Raw genomic sequence first — 21,217 nt, 5'->3', positions numbered from 1 at the left:
GATTGGTGTTTCAGGATTCTTAGGATATATTTCCAGAAAGCATCACTGGGTCAAACAGAAGTTCCATGTTTAATTTTTGAGGAAATGCAATTGAAGAAAGTATAGCAATTCACCTAGCACAGGGCCTGGCATACCTGCTGTGCTTGCTCAGAATTTGATCAGAGAAGCAAAACTACCAGGAATGAGACGAGATAATGGATTTATTAGAGGGACTTGACATGGTGTAAATGTGGGCATTGGTGAAACAAATATGTATGGCTTTTGCTTTTTCATCTTTTTCTGGGCCTGAGATGAGCAGGGAGAAGAGATGGTGTCAAGTGGAGGAGAGCAAGGATAAACTGGAACCCACAAGGATAACCTGGAAATGGAGCTGATCTGTCACCACCTCCAGTCCTGTAATGCTGGTGAGGCGGGTAACCTGCAGGAGAAGCTGACTCATTCAGAATCCTAACAATGCACCTGGACCCGGAGTTGGAGACTTGCAGGGAGGATATCAGATGGACGCTAACAAGGTAAACCAGCTGCTCTGAACAACATGCATGAGCTGCACTAGCTGTGGACCCTACACTGACTGCTAAGCTACACAACACTCCCGATTTACTCCTGGATTCCATTTCCCCCACAAATTTCTGTTGCAGTCATCTCTACTCCATAATCGTACAGAGAAGATAATTCTGGGAACGTGCTGCAAGCTTAGCTAAACTGACGTAGTACAGAGACACCATACCCCTTTTTGTCTCCTCACATGAGCTTGAAGAATACAGCTAAAAAGGTGTATTGAAAAATTATATATACATTATTTACATTTAAACATGACCTAATTGAATTGGCCATCTCTGATTTAATCAGCAGGGTCAGTTTATTCCATTTGTCAGGCAATTAGACAGCTGGTCAGCTTCATTTTAGTCTTTGTTCTTTAAGCTGGATCAAGATTTCAATTCTCTTTGCCACAGTTATTGTGTGCTTAGGGTTAATACTATCTTTGAGTCTCTAGCTACAGCAATTTTGTACTTCTTTCAAACAAGGTGGGAAAATTGTTGGTTTGTGACATAGGAAGCCCTTTAAAGCTTCGTGGGTAAGTATAGAGGGATCACGCCACCAAACTTCATAAAATTGCTCATTTAATTGTTTTACTCATCCAGGTCCACTGCTGATAATCCTGATATGAACACCATGCCTGTTCTTCCAAGGGCAGAGTTATTTTAGTTGTAGAAAGGTTTCCAAAGCTTTTTAAATCTGTTTGAGCTCTTGAAGGTCTGCAAGAGTGATGCATTTTTTTTTTTTACCACATTAAATAATACATTCAAGTGTAAGTGGTTCAAAGTGAGAAACTAGAGAAAAGGGCACTGGATGAAGCAGCTCGTGCTGTGTCTCCAAGGTGACTGTTTGTCACATAGCAATAGGCCTGCCCCTGACAAGGCTGGTAATGGTGGCCTTGGTGGAGAGGGGTGGTGTAATCAATAGACCCCCCTTTAGTGCTGTCACTCACAGACCAGATCTGACTAAGTTCCTCAAAAAATTGAGTTCAGGTTTTGGGAGAAATAATTTGTTTCTGTGGAAGAAAAGGAAATAGCACACTCCCTGTATCAACTTCCAAATTTAAAATCAAAGATGTTCTGTAAATTTATTGAGAATGAATCTCTTAAGAACTCAGACTTGCAACACTTGCAAATGCATAGAGGGAGAAGAATCTGGGCAACACATTCTGATCAACCTCAAAACAAAAGGAGGATAGAATATTTAAATCCTACTTCAGCCACTTAATATCTATTTTCCCCCAAACAAATTTGGCATTTCTTGCAATATTTTAGAATGCCTAATTAAAGAATTTATCTCTCAGTTCTATGAATATTGATTCTGAGTTTAAGCACCACATGGAAATGATCCCAGTTGAATCATTTTATTTCCAGTTTCTATTAATTTTATTTTATTTATTGTACTCCATTTTATTTCATTTCTAGTTTCTGCTAATTTTATTTCTAGTTCCTGTTTTAAATTGATTTAAGAGAGAGGAAGGTAGAGGGAGAGAGATAGGAACATCAATGAGAGAGAATCATTGATTTGGCTGCCTGCTGCACACCCCGTGCTGGGAATTGACCCTCGCATGTGCCCTGACAAGGAATCAAACTTAACCTCCTGATTTATGGGTCTATGCTCAACCGCCTTGTCACACTGGCAGGGCTATTTCTAATTTCTACAATTTCTAGCAACAAGTTTATAATGTGCCATCTAATCATTTATTGCAGATAGAATACTATATTAGCAATTAATTATGCTCAAACACAAGCCTGATAAAGGCCTTTAGTCGTAGTCTAGGAAGGAATAAGAGAACCTAAAGTGTGGGAGTGGGGCCAGAGAGGAGGGGATGGAATTGAAATTTCCTGACTTTGGTGGTTGAAGAATACAGAGAAAAAGCCAATTTGGGTGTTTCTAGCTTGGACCATTAAGTAGATGATCATGCAATGATCTGAGAAATGAAAATGGAGGAGAGGAAGCAGGTGGGAGATGAAAAGATCAGTTTGTAACTAATATCTGGAACTAACTGCACATCACTGGATCCATTTGTGGAAGTTCCTCGAGGCTTTTCCTTTAGTAGCCATTCTTCTGAGCACTCTTAACTTCTCACCATCTGCATTGAGTGAGGGGGATCGCAGCTGCTTTCTGTGTCTCCACAGTTGGGAAAACTCTGTGATGCTGTCAGCATTTCAGTGGTTGGTTGGCAATGGTTCAATTTGTGGGTGGATTTTATTGTTGATAATAATAGTGGAGTTGGCTGTTTTCGGGGCTAGTGATTTTTCCAGTGCTTGGCATAGGAAGTAAAATTGAAAGAGAATCTTAAAATCTTGTCCTTTTAAAATATTAACTAATGAACTTCAGTTTGATGCTTTACCAGAGCCTGTGGGATTATGGGTAATAAAAACAGGAAATGTGAGTTTGATGTGGTGGAAGCAATGATAAAATTTGCTTTTTATGCACCTTTACGAAATGCATAAATGTTCCAGGTCAGGCAGCACAGTAGCTGTCATAATGTGTTGGCATCTTGTCACTCTTGCATTCTGTCCTCCGTGTGGGTTTGTTCAGACTCTGCATTGCATTAGGCTGCTTCTTATTCGAATAAAACATGCTCAATTCCCTCAATACTGAACTAAATTCACTTGGGTATTTTTTTAAATAGATTTTTATTGTTTTCAGAAAGGAAGGGAGAGGGCGAGATAGAACCATCAATGATGAGAGAGAATCATTGATCGGCTGCCTCCTGCACATGCCCCACCTGGGGACCACACCCGCAGCCCTGGCATGTGCCCTAACCGGGAATCAAACCGTGACCTCCTGGTTCTTAGGTCAATACTCAACCACTTATCCATGTCAGCTGGGCTCACTTAGGTATTTTTAATGGTAGTTTTTAGTCCAACTCTTGCTTTTTATGCCCAAAATTAGTAAACTCAGATCCATCAATGCATTGACAATTGAGATGCCCTTTACATTATTGTGTAAAGAGTAGAAAATGGAGTTTCATGAATGCTGACTTATTGTGTGGACATTTTATAATGTACATTAAAATTTTTTCTGTCTATAGAGTACAGTATAACTTGTAGTAGACTAGCCCTGTCTTTGCACACTTACTTTTGTATTATTCAGAATACTTGCCTACATATAGTATTCATTCAGAATATGTTATAGATGTTACTCTCTAGTTGAAGATAAATGGAGTGAGAAAGAAAATAGGGCTTTCTAAAACATAATTTGGAAAATTAGAGTTATATCTTTAAAAATATCTGAACATGTTATCTTTTAAAACCTTAAATTGATCCCCAGTTCTTGCCAAAACTATCTAATTATAAATAAAAATTTTATGTACTTATCTTCAGTGTTCTCTTTGGTACCGTGTGCACCCCTTTGTTTCAATGGAAAGCCACTGCTCACTTAACTCTCTCTTATCCATCCATTCCTTTCACAACCACCACACCAGTTAGGTCTTTATTGTATCCTCTCTAGAACCACTGACAGGCTTCTTAATAGACTTCCTTCTAGTCTAGCCATTCCTCAGCATCTTATACCAGATTAATTTTTAAAAAATGCCTTCATATTATTCCACTTTTCAAGAACTGTCAGTGGTCCCTATTACTATGCAGATATGACATTGAACTTTTTAGTGCCAAAAATTTTCACAATTCAGAACTATCTTTCTAATTCAATATTTGTACCACTCATCACTTACAAACTAGGATTTTTTTCAACAACATACCCCCTCTTTTTCTTTCCCCATTGCATTCTCTTGCCTAAAAAGCCCTCCCAGTGCCTCTGCTTATCTAAACTGTACCCATCCTTCAATATCCTGCTTCTAATCTCACCCCCTTTTTGAAATTTCCCTCAAACATTCTCTGACTTAAAAGTCTATACCATATAGTTCTGTACCTAATCAAGTAATATTTTAACATACAGCACTCTGAGGGAGAAATAAATTTTCACTGTTTAAAAACTTTTAATTATAGAAAAGCATTTTAATAATTTTTTGAGGAACCTCCATACTGTTTCCCATAGTGGCTGTACATTCCCACTAGCAGTGAATGAGAGTTCCTTTTTCTCCACAACCTCTCCAACACTTGTTATTACTCATCTTATTGATAACTAGAGGCCTGGTGTACGAAATTAATGCACTCGGGGTGGGGGCGGGGGGAGGCCTCAGCCTGGCCTGAGTGCTCTTGCAGTCTGGGAGCCCTCGAGGGATGTCTGACTGCTGGCTTAGGCCTGCTCCCCACAAGCAGGCCTAAGCCAGCAGTCGGACATCCTTAGTGCTGCCACGGAGGTGGGAGAGGCGCCCGCTACCGCCGCTGTGCTTGCTAGACATGATCCCGGCTTCTGGCTGAGCAGTGCCCCCCCCCCCCCCGTGGGAGTGCACTGACCACCAGGGGCAGCTCCTGCATTGAGTATCTGCCTCCTGGCAGTCAGTGTGTGTCATAGCGACCGGTCATTCTGCCATTGGGCTGAAACCGGCTCTCTGACACCCCGTAAAGGGTCCCAGATTGAGAGAGGGCACAGGCCAAGCTGAGAGACCTGACCAGTGCACAATCAGGGCCAGGGCCAGACGTGGGAGGGCTCCAGGACATGCCTGACCCATCTCGTTCAGTTCCGATCGGCCGGACTCTAGCAGCAAGCTAACTTACTGGTCAGAGTGTCTGCCCCCTGGTGGTCAATCATAGCGAGTGGTTGAGTGGTCTTAGCATATCATTAGCATATTACGCTTTGATTGGTTGACCAGCTGACCAGACAGCCAAACACTTAGCATATTAGGCTTTTATTATATAGGCTAGCCATTCTAATGGTGTGAGGTAGTATCTCATTGTAGTTTTGACTTGTATTAGCTAGTAAAGTTGAGCATCTATTCAAATATCTGTGAGTTTTTTGAATCATGTCTTCATGGGAGAAGTATATGTTCAGGTCCTCTGCCCATTTTTTAACTGGATTGATTGGTTGATGTTGAGTTGTATGAGTTCTTCATATATTTTGGATATTAACCCCTTACCAGAGCTGTTGTTTGCAAATATCATCTCCCATTCGGTTGGTTGCCTTTTTGTTTTGTTAGTGATTTCTTTTGCTGTTCAGAAGTTTTTTAGTTTGATATAGTCCCATTCATTTGTCTTTATTTCCCTTGTCTTTGGGATCAAATTCATAAAATCTTCTCTAAGACCAAGGTCCATAAGTTTAGTACCTTATGTTTTCTTCTGTGTAAGTTATTGTTTCAGATCTTATACTAACGGCTTTGATCCATTTTGAATTAATTTTTGTACATGGGGACAAACTGTAATCTAGTTTAATTCTTTTGCATGCAGCTTTTCAATATTTCCAGCACCATTTATTGAAGAGGCTTTCTTTTTTCCATTGTGTTTTTTGGCTCCTTTGTCATAAACTATTTGCCCATATACATGTGATTCTATTTCTGGGCTCTCAATTCTGTTCCATTTGTCTGTGTATCTGTTTTTCTGCTAATAATGTGCTATTTTGATTATTGTTGTTCTGTAGTATAATTTGAATTCAGGTAGTATGATACCTCTGGCTTTGTTCTTTTGTCTCAGGATTGTTTTGGCTATATGGGATCTTTTGTCATTCCATACAATCTGATGATTTTTTTGGTTCTTTCTTTAAGAAATGCCATTGGGTTTTTATAAGGATTGCATTAAAACTACATATTGTTTTGGGTAATATGGACATTTTGAATATGTTGATTCTTCTAACCCATGAACACATAATATCATCTTTCCAAATCATTACCTTTTTCAATCTCTTTTAATAATGCTTTATAAGTTACAGCATATAGATCTTTCACATTCTTTGTTAAGTTTATTCCTATGTATTTTATTCCTTATGTTGAAATTGCAAAAGGAATTACTTTTAAATTTCTTTTTCTGAAAGTTTATTGTTACTATGTAGGAATGCAGTGGATTTCTGTACATTGAGGCTGTATCTTGCCACTCTACTATTTTTGTTTATTGTTTATAATTTTTTTGGTGGATTATTTAGGGTTTTCCACATAAGAAAAAAGTGCACAAAGTGACACTTTTACTTCTTCATTCCCAATTTGGATGCCTTTTATTTATTACTTTTGTCTTATTGCTCTGGCTAGGACTTCCAGCACTATCTATACTAATAAAAGGGTAATATGCTAATTAGACCAGGAGACCTTCTGGACGTCCTTCCGGACAAAGCCATGGTGGCAGGGCTGTGGCAAAGGTGGTTAGGGGCGATCAGGCCAGTGGTGGGGAGGGCAGTTGGGGGTAAGCAGGCTGACAGGAAGCAGTTGGGGGCAAGCAGGCTGGAAAGTGGGGGCAGGTGGGGGCAAGAAGGCCGGTGGGGGGCAGTTGGGGTGATCAGGCTGACAGGGGTGGTAGTTGGGGGTGATCAGGCCAGCAGGGAGGCAGTTGGGGGCAAGCTGGCTAGCAGAAGTGGCAGTTGGGGGCAAACAGGCCAGCAGGGGGGGCAGTGGGGGCAAGCTGGCTGGAAGGGAGGGCAGTTGAGGGCAAGCAGGCCAGCAGGGGGACCAGTTGGGTGCTATCAGGTGGCAGGGGCAGCAGTTGGGGGCAATCAGGCCAGCAGGGGGGTGACAGGTGGGGGTGAGCAGGCTGGCAGGGGGGATAGTTGGGTGCAAGCAAGACAGCAGTGGGGGCAGTTGGGGGTGAGCAGGCCAGCTGGGGGGGGCAATTGGGGGTGAGCAGGCTGGAAAGGGGGGGAAGTTAGGGGTGATCAGGCCGGTAGGCAGGTGAGGGGTTAGAGGCTAGTGGTCCCAGATTGCAAGAGGGATGTCCGACTGCTGGTTTAGGCCTGATCCCACTAAATTGGCAGTCGGACATCCCCTGAGGGGTCCCAGATTGAAGAGGTTGCAGGCCAGGCTGAGGGATACCACCCCCATGCATGAATTTCATGCGCTGGGCTACTAGTATTAAATATGAGTGGTGAGAGTGGGCATCTTTGTCTTGTTACTGATTTTAGAGGAAAAGCTTTCAGTAATAAGCTTTTACATAAATGGATGTAGTATCTTATAAAATGCCTTTTCTGCATCTATTGATAAGATCACATACTTATTATCCTTTGTTTTGTTAGTGTAGTGTATTATACTGATCTATCTGTGTATGCTGAACCATCCTGTACCCCTGGAATGAACTCCCAGTGCTGTCCCCTGAAGCCAGACACAACTAGCAGTGCAGCCTTGATGTGTGAAGCTGGCTGGGGTGAGCTGGGGGAACCCGGCTGCCTCCTTTATTGCTTTGCCCTCCCAGCAATGGCAACCGGAGGGCTTCTGTGGCATCTCCGGGAAGCCCCCCACTCCCCACCATTGAGGCACCTCTACCTGACCCTTTTTCTCTCAGGGAAAAGTGTTTCTGTGGCACCAGTTGCCAGGGTTGCAGGTAATGTGCTCTGCAACCCAACATGAAGGTTGAAGGAGGCGAGCTATGGGAGGTTAAGGAAAGGCACCTGGGATCCGTGTATTTGTTTCTCTGTCTGGAATGCCCAGTGCTGCCAGACAACTTGTGGCAACACCTATGTGCTTCATTGCTGCCCAGGTCACTCGGCTCAGCTGCAGCTCCTGCTGCCCCTCCTGCAGGAACGCTCACTAAATCTCAGCTCCTCTTGGCTGAAGGGAGTGCCATCCACACATAAGTCCTCCCCTCTCCAGGATTAACCCCGCATGAAGCTCCAGGCTGGAGAGCTGTGTCCAAAGCTCCTTTGAGCTTTTCTCCCTTCTTGCCTTTCTGGTTTGCTCCCACTTGCCCACCTTTAGGTGTTTCAATGCAGGGATCTCTCAGATGTGTTTGTGTGTTGAGTAGGGGAAATTGTTGAAACTTCAAGGGGAGAGACCAAGGGAATCTCTCACACCCTTCTCATTCTACTGATGTCACTCTCCTAAAATAATCTTTTGACAGCACTGCTTACCTGCTTTTAATTGCCATTGACACCTGAATGAATCCTGCAGGTGTCAGGAGGCACAAACCTAATTCAAACTTCTATCTTGACTTCCATGTCCATAACCATATCTACATCTGTATCTATATTCACATGTATATTTGTATCTCTGTTAACATCTCTATCTGTATCTGCATATATCTGTACCTATGGAAATATTTCTACTAGAGGCCCGATGCATGAAATTAGTACAAGAGTAGGCCTTCCTTCCCCTGGCTGCCAGCACTGGCTTCCCTCTGGCACCTGGGACCCGGGATTCCCTCGCAGCCCTGTCTTTGTCTGGGAGGTCGTCTGGAAGGACATCTGGTCTAATTAGCATATTATGCTTTTATTATTATAGATATCATATAAAAATGTTTATATCTATATACTGGAAAGGGTTCACAATCAAAAGATTTGTTAACAAACTCAACCCATGTTATGGAATGAGAAGAATCCACATTCGACTATTCATTTGGCACAAGCATACTTAGATATTAAAATTATATCTTTTCCACATTAAGTTTCTCATATTAGTTTGCTTTCTTTTTAAGGAAGCAGGCTATATCCGCAATTAAGGAATTAGTGGAAACCTTTAACCAAGAGTCTACTCTGCTCTGGCATTGTCTAGCTTCCTCTCTTCTTATGTTATATAAATTACACAGATCCTCTCTGAGTGTTCTGTGCTGCATTTGTTCCCCATAAATCTATTCTGGGATGCTCAGTAAGTTTATCACTGCCCTTGCTAGGTGTCCTCAAGTGATAGATCAGTAAATATTTCAAGTTCAATTTACACCCTTAACCAACCATAATACTAAGGAACTCCAGGTTCCTGTAAGATGTTCTGCAAAAAGCCTGCCACTGGCCCTAACCGGTTTGGCTCAGTGGCTAGAGCATTGGCCTGCGGACTGAAGGGTCCCAGGTTCAGTTCCAATCAAGGGCATGTACCTTGGTTGCGGGCTCATCCCCAGTAGGGGGTGTGCAGGAGGCAGCTGATCGATGTTTCTCTCTCATCGATGTTTCTGACTCTCTATCCCTCTCCCTTCCTCTCTGTAAAAAAATCAATAAAATATATTTTTAAAAAAAGCCTGCCACTGAATACACGACAGCCACTGAGTACCCTGGGAATGACTGCTCTATATGCACCTCACCAGTTGTTTGAACTCTATGAGGTCTTTGGCCCGTTGCTTTTTTGTTCTACCCTTCCATTCTCTGAAACTGTATTTTCTTTTCTATTTGGCAGATAAGAGCTTCTTCTTTAAGTTAGAAAAATAGCTTCCTGATTAGACTCAACTGACAATAGTTCTCCCCATTTTCTAGAAGGTAGAAATATGGACATCATGACTGTTTCAGCTCAGGGTATTCCTGTTAACACACTGATATGTAAACTTTTGTTAGGGGAACATTTTGGATGGTGTTACAGCCCCAACTCCTTCTCAGGCAGCAAGAATATTTTATGCTTCAATCTGAAGAACATTTCTGGGTACTTACCACATGCCACATATTTTATTAGCTGTTGGATAGTTTGGGTTTTCAAAAGGCACTTTCCCTTTTATTTGATGGCCTTACAGACAATGAAAAAAAATCAGTTGAATGTGGTATCTATCAGACCATTTTCTTAAATTCATCCTCATCCCACCATCCTGTGTGACTACTGTTCCTAGGGTCTGCTGGGCTCTCTGATCATTCCTCCTTTGTTCCCATTGCAGGCTCCTCTCTGTCAATTTCTTACAAGGCCATGTGCTCCAACACACTATATTTTGTCTTATTCTCTCATTATTCTACATATTCTCCCAGAGTGACCTCCTGTACTTTATCCTGGTGATTGATGTAGATACTTCTAATTAAAATATCTCTCCTGCTTTCCAAACCTGTATTTTCCAATTTACTGGAAGTCCTTTCTTTTTCCACTCAATACTTTACTTTTTTTTCATTGGTACCTTGTATCTCCACCAAAGCCTGGCTATAAGCCCAGCATGTCCCTCCACCCATCCTCTCACTACCTATGTGCAGCTAGTGGTAAAGCTCTGCCAATTCTTTTCTTTATTTCTAAAGTCCTCTCAAATTCCATCAAGACTTCAACTACACTAGCTTTGGCTCTCTTCTTCTCTTCCCTGAGATATTACCAAAATCTATTAGACCTTCTTGTCTCCTTTTGCCTTCTCTAATTCATCTTTTCACAAGAAAAAAAATCTTTATAAAAGATTTCATAAAACATAAAGCCAAAAAGTATAATACAATATTCCTCTGATTAAAAATTTTTAATGATTTTCTATTGCCAATATGATAAACTGAAATTTCCTACTTGGGTCAGGCGCTCCAAATTTTGACTCTATTTACTTCTGAAGTCTTATTTCATGATTCCACCTATTCCCTACTCTCCCTCCCAAACCCAGCAACATATACACATTAACCCATTTTTGAATAACATGCAACTACTTCCATTCCTTTCCTCATGCCAGGGAATCCATTCTTCTACTTTCCCAAGAGAACACATCTTCATTTACTAAAACTGTTCATTTACTTTTAATCTTTTTTATTTGAAGTCTTTTTTTCTGCTTAATTTTGACCCCTCACATATTTGTACCTCCACTGTGCTGTGTACATAATTTCATAAAGCACCCAAGCTTCACGACTGAATTGTGTTTGCACATATATCTTCTACTAACATGTAAATTGATTGAGGACAAGAATAGATTTAAATTCACCTGTGAGTTCCCAGTACCTAACAGAGCACCCGTTCTATAGAAAACACTAACTACATGTTTATTGGAAGATGAAATGTAAGAATGATGGAAAGCTCATATTTATTTAATGTTGTTCAGCTACATATTTGTGTGTTTATAAACTTTTTCTTTGTGGGCATAAATATATGATTCTCTGAAGAATCTGTACTAGTTAAACCTCCTTAAAGTTATTACTATTGTGATATGGATTTAGTAATTAATTTTACTCTTTTAGATGTGGTATATCCCTTGTTAAACATTAGTTATTTTGAGTCAAAAGGCTCTGAAGTAGACATAAGTCAAACTTCTTGTTAGGCCTTGTTGGTGGACACAAGGATTTTTTTATTGCCCCATTTCTGAATCCCCTTCCTATGTTTTTAAATTTTATTTTCAACTGCGGTTTACATTCAATATTATTTGTATTTGTTTCAGGTGTACATCCTAGTGGTTAGACAATCATATACTTTACAAAGTGATCCTCCCAATGTTTCAAATACCCATGCACCACTCATAGTTATTATAATACTTTTGACTATTTTCCCTATGTTGTGCTTCATGTCACTGAGACTATTTTGTAATTTCCAATCTATACTTCTTAATCCCTTCACCTTTTTCATCCAACCTCCCAAATCCTCTCCCCTTTGGCAATTCTCAGTCTGTTATCTGTATCTATAAGTCTGTTTCAAATTTGTTCATTCATTTATTTTGTCCTTGAGATTCCACATACAAGTGAAATAATGTGATATTTGTCTTTCTCTATCTGATTCATTTCACTTGGCATAATACCCTCTAGGTCCATCCATGCTGTCTCAAATGGTGAGATTCCATTCTTTTTGTATGGCCAAGTAATATTATAAGACTTTGTGGGAGACAGGGTCTGAATTCTACTAAAGCTCCAGACAACCCAGTTAGTTCAGATTCAGGCTTCTCCCATTCATGCGATCTAGCCTGGGCCAACAAGATAAAAATTGTACTGCTATTTAAAATTCAAAGGAGTGGCACAAAAAGCAGAGTCTTCATTCATTTATGCAGTAACCACACCCATTTCCCAGGTTGGTAGCAACAGCCAAGTTCATTTTATCTCCAGTGGCAGAGAAAACAGTGACTTCACAATTCCTGTGGTCCTGGCACCTACCAGGTCTTTCCTTCTTCTTGCTCATTTTCCAAGCCCCCGGCTCTAGCCTCCTGAGGCATTTCCCAAGTTACGCCGAACTTTTTGATAAAATCCTTCAGTTTCTGTCTTTCTGCTAACAAAATTGACTAATAACTATTGATGAATTTTACTTATGCAAAATTGTTTAAGTGGAAGGCTATGTGTAAGTATGCCTCTAATGTAAAATTTGATGTATTTAATTCACTAAATACATTGGGCATAGCTCTCCCAGGCGATGGATTCAAAGCAATATGTTCTAACATAACACCAGCGAGCAGACTCCGTGGGTAAACAGCATAAGTAATTTATGGACAATAACTATTGCTTTGCCTTCAGATATTTATCTCTTTTGCATGCCTTTCCCCAGGTGCCATCTGAAAGGGAATAGTAGGCAGCTAATGAAGGTGTTCTCTATGGAATTATAGGCAGCCTCAAGAATAAGGAATAGAGCAATTGTCTGCAATCATAACCAGATGTTGCAAGGCTCTATAAGTCTTAATGGCTGTTGTTTCAATACAGTTTTTTAGGAAGAAAAAAATCAATAACACTAAAATAAATTATCTATGGGAAGCATTTACTGGCCATTTTTCATGAGAAAAGTACTGTACAGAGACTTAATTGTGCTCTTTGGATATAGTTTGAAAGTTAAAAAGCTAAAGGATCGTGTTTATACTTGCATGTTTGGCTCTTGTGAGAAGTTTTATGAATTATCATTGGGATATCTATAGAGCTTTTACTATTTAAAACTATGCCTGCTATTGGACTTTAAGCAACTTAAATATATGAAAGAAAAATTACATCCTGTTCAGCTGAAAACAGGGTCTAAATGGAACAGATGTGGGGCCTCACGATTTGAATGTGTCAAAACTATAGATCCTTTCGTCTCTTTGAAATTGGACCTCTGGTGGCCACAAAAGTGAGCAATCTGTTCATAAAGCCATCCAGATATTTTTCCTCCTACTCAGATACCAGGTTCCTGGACAGGCCAAGCTGTAAATTAACTAGGATATACTGGCATCTTAGCCATGTTTTGTCTCTGAAACCTGGTAATTCCTGCCAGAGTTTCCCAAAGAATGGCCCTTGGACCACATGTATTAGAATAGCTTGGGCTGCTTATTAAAAGTGCAAATTTCTTGGTCTCATTCCATTCACTCTGTGGGTGTGGCCTGTACATCTGTCTATGATACTTCCTAGGTGATCAATACACTCTCTAAATATCAATCATTGATAATGTCTCTCTCCTCTTAGATATAGAGCATGAGACTCTTAATCTCAGGGTCGTGGGTTCGGGCCCCACATTGGGCGCCAGATGCTGGGGTCCAACCCCAGCAGGTCCAGGGGTTCCCAAAGGTGTAGAAGGAGTCAGCGAAGAAGGAATGACACGGAGACAGCGTTCAGTTGATCAGCAGCCTAGCCAGGATCTCTAGCCAGGATCTCCAGCCAAGTTCTGGTCTGGATCTCCAGCCAAGTTCTGTTCAGGATCTCCAGCGAAGTTCTGGTTAGGATCTCCAGCCAGGTTCTGTGTCCATGTTCTCTTGCTAGGTTCTCCAGCCAGGTTCCCCAGGTTCCCCAGCCAGGTCCTTCAGCCAGGTTCTGGCTAGGTTCTCCAACCAAGTTCTGTAGCCAGGTCCTGTCCAGGATCTTTTGCCAGGTTCAGTCACCAGTTTCTAGTCAGGTTCTCTTGCCATGTTCTAGCCAGGTTCTGTCTCTAGGTTCTTCAGCCAGGTTCTCTCGCTAGGTTCTGTCTCTAGGTTCTGTGGCCAGTTTCTGTCCAGGATCTTTTGCCATGTTCTCTCGCTAGGTTCTGTCTCTAGGTTCTGTGGCCAGTTTCTGTCCAGGATCTTTTGCCATGTTCTCTCCAGCGAAGTTCTTCTGTCTCTAGGTTCTGTGTAGGTTCTGTGTCTAGGTTCTGTGTCTAGGTTCTGTCCAGGATCTTTTGCCATGTTCTCTCACTAGGTTCTGTCTCCAGTTTCTGTGTGTCCTGTTGTCTTGTTACATCTGTATTTATACCAGTTGATTCCAATCCTATCAATCTCTACTCCAAAGGTTAGGGCATTTCTTATCTCCATTCCAGGGAGTAAAGATTATGTAGCTTAAGCATGATTGTTCGTAGTTAAAGTGATTAATTACACGCCTGGCACTTAGTTAAGGGGTTTTATTCCCTCCCTAACTTCAGGGGGAAATCCCTACCTGGGGAAACAACCTTTCTCAGAGAGGTGACCTTGGTTAAAACACATAGTGCCAAGAAGGTAAGCAAACATATTAAGAACAGTATGCCATATATGCCAGGTCCCTTGAAACAGCAAGGATGGACCGGCTCCCGGCACATGGCAGGCATCTTTTAACCACTCCCCTAACCATATTCTACACAATCCCTTATCTGGTACTTTCTCCTAATGCCTTTGGCTTTCTGTGATCCCAGACACTCAGAATTTGGCCATCATATTTCTTAAACTTTATCCTTTAATTAAAACAGCTGTCCTGGATTTTATCCCTATAGAAACTCATCTAAAGCATCTAGGAACTACTGACAAGCTACTGTGTACTAATATATACAGGCTGGAAAGAATTCCCCAAATAATCCTTCCGTACTGAGTGATACTCAAGCATTTAACAGAACTTCCCCTGTGCAAAAGCACCTGCTTGACTGCCTCTCCCAAGAGAGTCAATTAAATCAGGTATTGCAGATAGTACACTTTATTGTTTAAAGTATTACATAAGTCTCCCTTTTCTCCCATTGACCTCTCCCCGGCTGCCCTCACCCCCCACAGCATGCTGTCACCCCCTCCACCCCCACCCCGTCTGTGTCCACTGGTTATGCTCATATGCATGCATACAAGTCCTTTGGTTGATCTCATACCCCCTCACCCCCCGCCTTCCCTCATAGGTTGGACAGTCTGTTCGATGCTTCTATGACTATGGTTCTATTTTTGTTTATCAGTGTATGCTGTTCATTATATTCCACAAATGAGTGAGATCAGGTGATATTTATCTTTCTCTGACTGGCTTATTGCACTTAGCATAATGCTTCCAGTTCCATTCATGCTATTACAAATGGTAAGAATTCTGTCTTTTTTTTACAGCAGCATAATATTCCATTGTGTAGATGTACCACAGTTTTCTAATACACTCATCTGCTGATGGGCACTTAAGCTGTTTCCAAATATTAGTTATTGTAAATCGTGCTGCTATGAACAAAAGGGTGCATGCATCCTTTCTGATTGGTGTTTCTGTTTTCTTGGGATATATTCCTAGAAGTGGGATTACTGGGTCAAATGGAAGTTCCATTTTTAACTTTTTGAGGAAACGCCATACTGTTTTCCACAGTGACTGCACTAGTCTGCACTCCTACCAGCAGTGCAAGAGGGTTCTTTTTTCTCCACATCCTCTCCAGCACTTGTCTTTTGTTGATTTGTTGATGATAGCCATTCTGACAGGTGTGAGATGATACGTCATTGTTGTTTTGATTTGCATCTCACAGATGATTAGTGGCTTTGTCTTTATATGTCTCTCGGCCTTCTGTATGTCCTCTTTTAAAAAGTGTCTATTTAGGCCCTTTGCCCATTTTTTATTGTTTATCTTCCTTTTGTTAAGTTGTATGAGTTCCCTATAAATTTTGGAGATTGAACCCTTATTGGAAATAACTTTGGCAACTATGTTCTCCCATGCAATGGGCTCTCTTGTTTTGTTGATGGTTTCTTTTGCTGTGCAGAAGCTTCTTTTTTTGATATAGTCCCATTTGTTTATTTTCTCCTTAGTTTTCATTGCCCTAGAAGCTGTATTGGTAAAGATATTGCTACAACATATGTCTGATATTTTGCTGCCTAAGGAGTCTTCTAAGTTTTTATGGTTTCTCATCTTACATTTAAGTCCTTTAACCATTTTGAGTTTATTTTGTGTATGGTGTAAGTTGGTGATCTAGTTTCATTTTTTTTTTCATGTATCTGACCAAATTTTCCCAGCACCATTTATTGAAGAGACTGTCTTGACTCCATTGTACTCTTGTCTCCTTTGTAGTATTTTTTTTTAAATCCTTTGCATTTCTGTAGGATTGGTTGTTACTTTACCTCTTTCATTTCTGATTTTTATTTTGGTCCTCTCTCTTTGTTCTTTGGTGAGCCTGGCTAAAGGTTCATCAGTCTTGTTTATTCTTTCAAAGAACCATATCTTCGTTTTATTGATCTTTTGTATTTTTTTGTCTCTATGTTGTTTATTTCCACTCTGATCTTTATTAATTCCTTCCTTCAGCTTACTCTGGGCTTTTCTTGTTGCTCTCTTTCTAATTCCTTAAGTTGCAGGGTTAGATAATTTATTACCACTTTTTCTTGTTTTTTCAGTAGGCCTGTGGAGCTATGAACTTCCCTCTCAGGACTGCTTTCACTGTGTCCCTTAGATTTTGGATTGCTATGTTTTCATTGTTGTTTGTTACCAGGATGCTTTTTATTTCTTCTTCGATCTCTTTGGTAACCCAATCATTGTTTAATAACATGCTATTTAGCCTCCAACTGTTTCATTTTTTTCATTGTTTTTATTATAGTTGATTTCTAGTTTTATGCCATTGTGGTCTGAGAAGATGCTTGGTATGATTTCTAACTTCTTGAATTTGAAGAGACTTTGCCTGTGTCCCAGTATGGGGTCTATCTTTGAAAATGTCCCATGTGCACTTGAAAAGAATGTATATATTGTAGCTTTGGGGTGAAATGTTCTGAAGATGTCAATTAATTCCATCTGTTCTAGTGAGTCATTTAGGATTGATTTCTTGGCTGATTTTTTGTTTAGAGGATTTATCCAGTGGTGTCAATAAGGTATTAAAGTCCCCTACTATGACTGTATTGCTGTCAATCTCTCCCTTGATAGCTTCCAGAAGTTTTATTTTTTTAATGTATTTGGGTGCTCCTGTAGGGTGCATATATGTTTACCAGATATATACTGAGTGGCCAAATTATTATGACCACCTGACATTTGTAGGCAAATTAGCCATACACTGCATCATATGGGATATGGAAGCCAAAGGACTGTTCGAACGCCATTGCTGTCTGCGGTTACCAAGATAAAATGTCTCCAATTCACACAGGAACACAAGGGTTGGACAGTCGAGCATTGGAAAAAAGTCATATGGTCTGATGAATCACGTTTCCAGTTGCATCATGCAGATGGCAGAGTGAGAATTTGGTGGAAACAGCATGAAAGCATGCACCCCATATGCATGAGTACAATCCTTCAAGCTGGTGGAGGCAGTGTTATGGTTTGGGCCATGTTTTCCTGGCATGATTTGGGCCCTTTAATTCGTGTGGAACAACGTCTGAATAGCACAACATACCTAAGTATCTTTGCTGATCAAGTTCATCCTAACATGTTGATGGTGTATCCCAGTGGAGATGGCTTCTTCCAACAAGACAATGTGCCATACCACCATGCTCGTATTGTGCAGGAGTGGTTTCAAGAACATGAGGGAGACTTTACCTTGCTTAGGTAGCCCCCACAATCACCAGATCTCAATCCAATTGAGCATTTGTGGGAAGAAGTTAAAAGAACCATCAGGCAGCTGGTTCTACAACCATCAAATCTCATAGAACTGGACAGTGCTATTCATCAGGCATGGTGTCAGATTCCTCGCATCGCCTTTCAACATCTCGTGGAGTCAATGCCAAGAAGAATCACTGCAAAAGAATTGAAGGCAAAAGGTGGCCCCTACGAAGTACTGATGGGTTGGTCATAATAATCTGGCCACTCAGTGTATATCCTTTTGTTAAATTGCTCCCTTTAGTATTCTGAAGTGGCCTTATTTATCTCTTGTTATGTCCTTCATTTTGAGGTATATTTTATCAGATATAAGTATTGCTACCCCAGCTTTATTTTCATTCCCATCTGCCTGAAAACTTTTCTTCCATCTCTTCACTATCAGTCTATGTGAGTCCTTTGTTCTGAGGTGGGTCTCTTGTTGACAGAAGATATATGGGTCATGTTTTCTTATTCATTCAGCTACCCTATGTCTTTTGATTGGAGCATTTCATACATTTACGTTTAAGGTTATTATTGATGGGTACTTGTTTGTCACCATTTTTATTCTTTATGCCTGTGTTCTTTCTTCCCTTCATATTTCTTCTTTTTACAGCAGTCCCTTTAGCATTTCTTGCATTGGTGGCTTGGTGGTAATAAACTCCCTTAGTTTGTTGTGTTTTTGTTTTTTGTTTTTGTTTTTGTCAGTGAAGCTCCTTATTTCAGCTTCAATTTTGAACGATAGCCTTGCTGGGAATTATATTCTTTGATTCAGTCCCTTGCTTTGCATCACTTTGTATATTTCATTCTATTCCCTTCTGGCCTGATGTGTTTCTGTTGAAAAATCAGTTGACAGTCTAATGAGAGATCCATTATAGGTAACTTTATGTCTCTCTTTGGAAGACTTTAAGATTCTTACTTAGTTGTTGGTGTTTGCCAATTTTATTATGATGTGTCTTGGTGTTGGTCTTTTTGGGTTCATCTTGTTAGGGACTCTGTGTGCTTCTTTAACTTGTGTGAGTTTTTTCTTCCCAATATCAGGGAAGTTTTGTCCTTATTTCTTCAAATAAACTTTCTATTCATTGCTCAGTCCTCTCCTCTGGTACCCCTATTATGTGGATATTGTTTTGTTTCATTTCATGTTGTCCCAAAGCTCCTTTATGATCTCCTCCTGTTTTTTAATTTTTTTTTTTTTTACCAGTTGCTGATTTGCTTGGATGTTTTATCCTACCTTGTCTTCTAGCTCGCTGATGCAGTCCTCAGCTTCTTCTAGCCTACTGTTGATTATTTATACTGTGTTCTTTATTGCAGCTATGTCATTCTTTATTTACTCCTGCTTCTTATTTATTTCTTTTGATTCTTACCCATTTTGTTGAATTTGTCTTCCATCCTTTTCAGCATCCTTATAGCCATTGCTCTGAAGTCTTTCTCTGACAAATCACTTGCCTCCATTTCATTTACTTCTTTTTCTGGTGATTCCTCCTTTTCTTTCGTATGCGGGCTGTTTCTTTGTCTCCCCATATTTGCTCCTTTCAGGGTGTCAGGTTATGTGGCTCACTCTCTACCACGTTTTCCAAAAGGCACATTAATACAAATCGACAAGACACAACACAAAGGGAACAAAACATGAATGTATTCACAACACCAATAACCCCAAATAAAGATGACCACCAGAGAAAAGAGAATTATGGGGGGAGAAAAGAGTGCAAAAATAATATTGAGAAAAGAAAAAACGGTAAGAGAGAAAAGAAAAAGAAGAAAAAAGGGGGAAAATATACATATATGGGTAGAAAACTCCACAAAACAAACAAAGAAACCAAAAAATGCCAACAACAAATACCCAGAAAAAAAAGGAGGGAGTGACTGAATCTGAAGAGACAGAGCTTATATCAAGAAAGTAAGGTAAAGGAATTGAATGAATGGGGGAATGGCCACAGTTCAGTATAGAGGAGGTAGAACAAGAATGAGTTGATAAGAAGAAAAGTAAAAAACAAAATAATAAAAATTTCCTTTCTTTAATCTCTCTATCTATTTAATCATCTATTTTTGGAAAAGGAGAATAGAGTAGAGAGCAAATAGGCCTGAGTTTGGTGAGTAAAACTAATTAAGCAATTAGGAGAAGAAGAGAGCAAGAGAGGAGAGGATGAACAAAAGAAAAAATAAATTGGCTAGCAAAGAAAGAGAAAAGAGAAGGTTGCATGAACTTTGAGCAGGGGAGAGGTAATTAGATATATGAGTAAGCCAATAGAGACTACTATAATAGTAATGCGTCAATAAAGCAGTTAAAGAAGATCAATTTTTAACAAGGAGTAAAAAGAAAGGAGAGAAAAACTAAAGCAGGAACAGGAGAAGCGAAATAGGATGAAAAAGAGAGAAGTGAGGAAGAAAAAGTTGGCAAAAGAGAAAAAAATGAGATAAAGTAAAATAATGATTAAAAAATAAAAATAGAATGTAGAACACTAATCCAAAACAAGATTAAAAATAATAAAAATAAATAAATAAAAATAAATAAATATTTTCCTTTTCTTTCTCAAGTAAAAGATAAAAAATAAAAAAGTGAAGTAAAGAAGTGTCGTTCACTTCAGCTGTGTTTTAATGTCCCATGGGGGCTGGATTAAGACCCCTCTCTACTGTTCTGTCTAACACTTATCAGTTTCCTGTTAGGTAGTCAGCACCACGTTGAAGTTCCCAGTGATCCACTGCTCCTCTGTGTCTGTCTCCACAGCCTTGGTTTCAGGCAGGCGGGACCAATCTGCCTGCTTTGCTTGTCTGCCTGCTTTTAGTCGTATTCACACAAGTGTATATTTCTGACATGGGCTCTAGGTCAGGGTGTTGCTGTATTAGTTTCTGGGACCAAATGGCCCCTCAACCCAGTCCCCGAGGGTTCCTTGAGGGTATTCAGAATCTTTGTTTTCCTGCAGAGCTCGAGGTTGGGTGTGGCTGCGCTGCTAGGAGGGGCTGACTCTTTAGGAGAAAAATGGCTGTTTAGGGTTGGAAGGACTGGACTGTCCCAGAGCTGGATTCCTGGTTGCCTCTCCCTGTTTTGCTCCCTAGCCTTCACAAAATCCTCCACCTGCACTGCAGCCTCAGAGAGTGTTTATAATTGAAAGATCCTATGTACTGGATTTAGTGAGTAAAAGTAGGAAAACATAAAGACAGAGCAACCACGCCACTGCACATTTCTCTACCCCTGTCAGTGCGTGGCCAGTGCAGAACTTCAGGTTGCCTTTCTGGGAGCAGCCTCCCATGGCTGTGGACTTAGATCTAGCAGCCCTGTGGACCCCCTTCCCCAGTCGAGTGTTATGTGTGTCCCCAAGGGACACAGACTTGGTGCAGCACAGTTTCCGTCTGACCCCCTAGTCCCGGTGGTCTCACATCTCTCTCTCCAGCCCAGATCCCCTGT

The sequence above is a fragment of the Myotis myotis genome, unplaced genomic scaffold, assembly GCF_014108235.1.
Source record: "Myotis myotis isolate mMyoMyo1 unplaced genomic scaffold, mMyoMyo1.p scaffold_m19_p_1, whole genome shotgun sequence".
NCBI lineage: Eukaryota > Metazoa > Chordata > Mammalia > Chiroptera > Vespertilionidae > Myotis > Myotis myotis.
The sequence above is the reverse complement of the archived record's forward strand: the minus strand, read 5'-3'. Positions refer to the sequence as shown.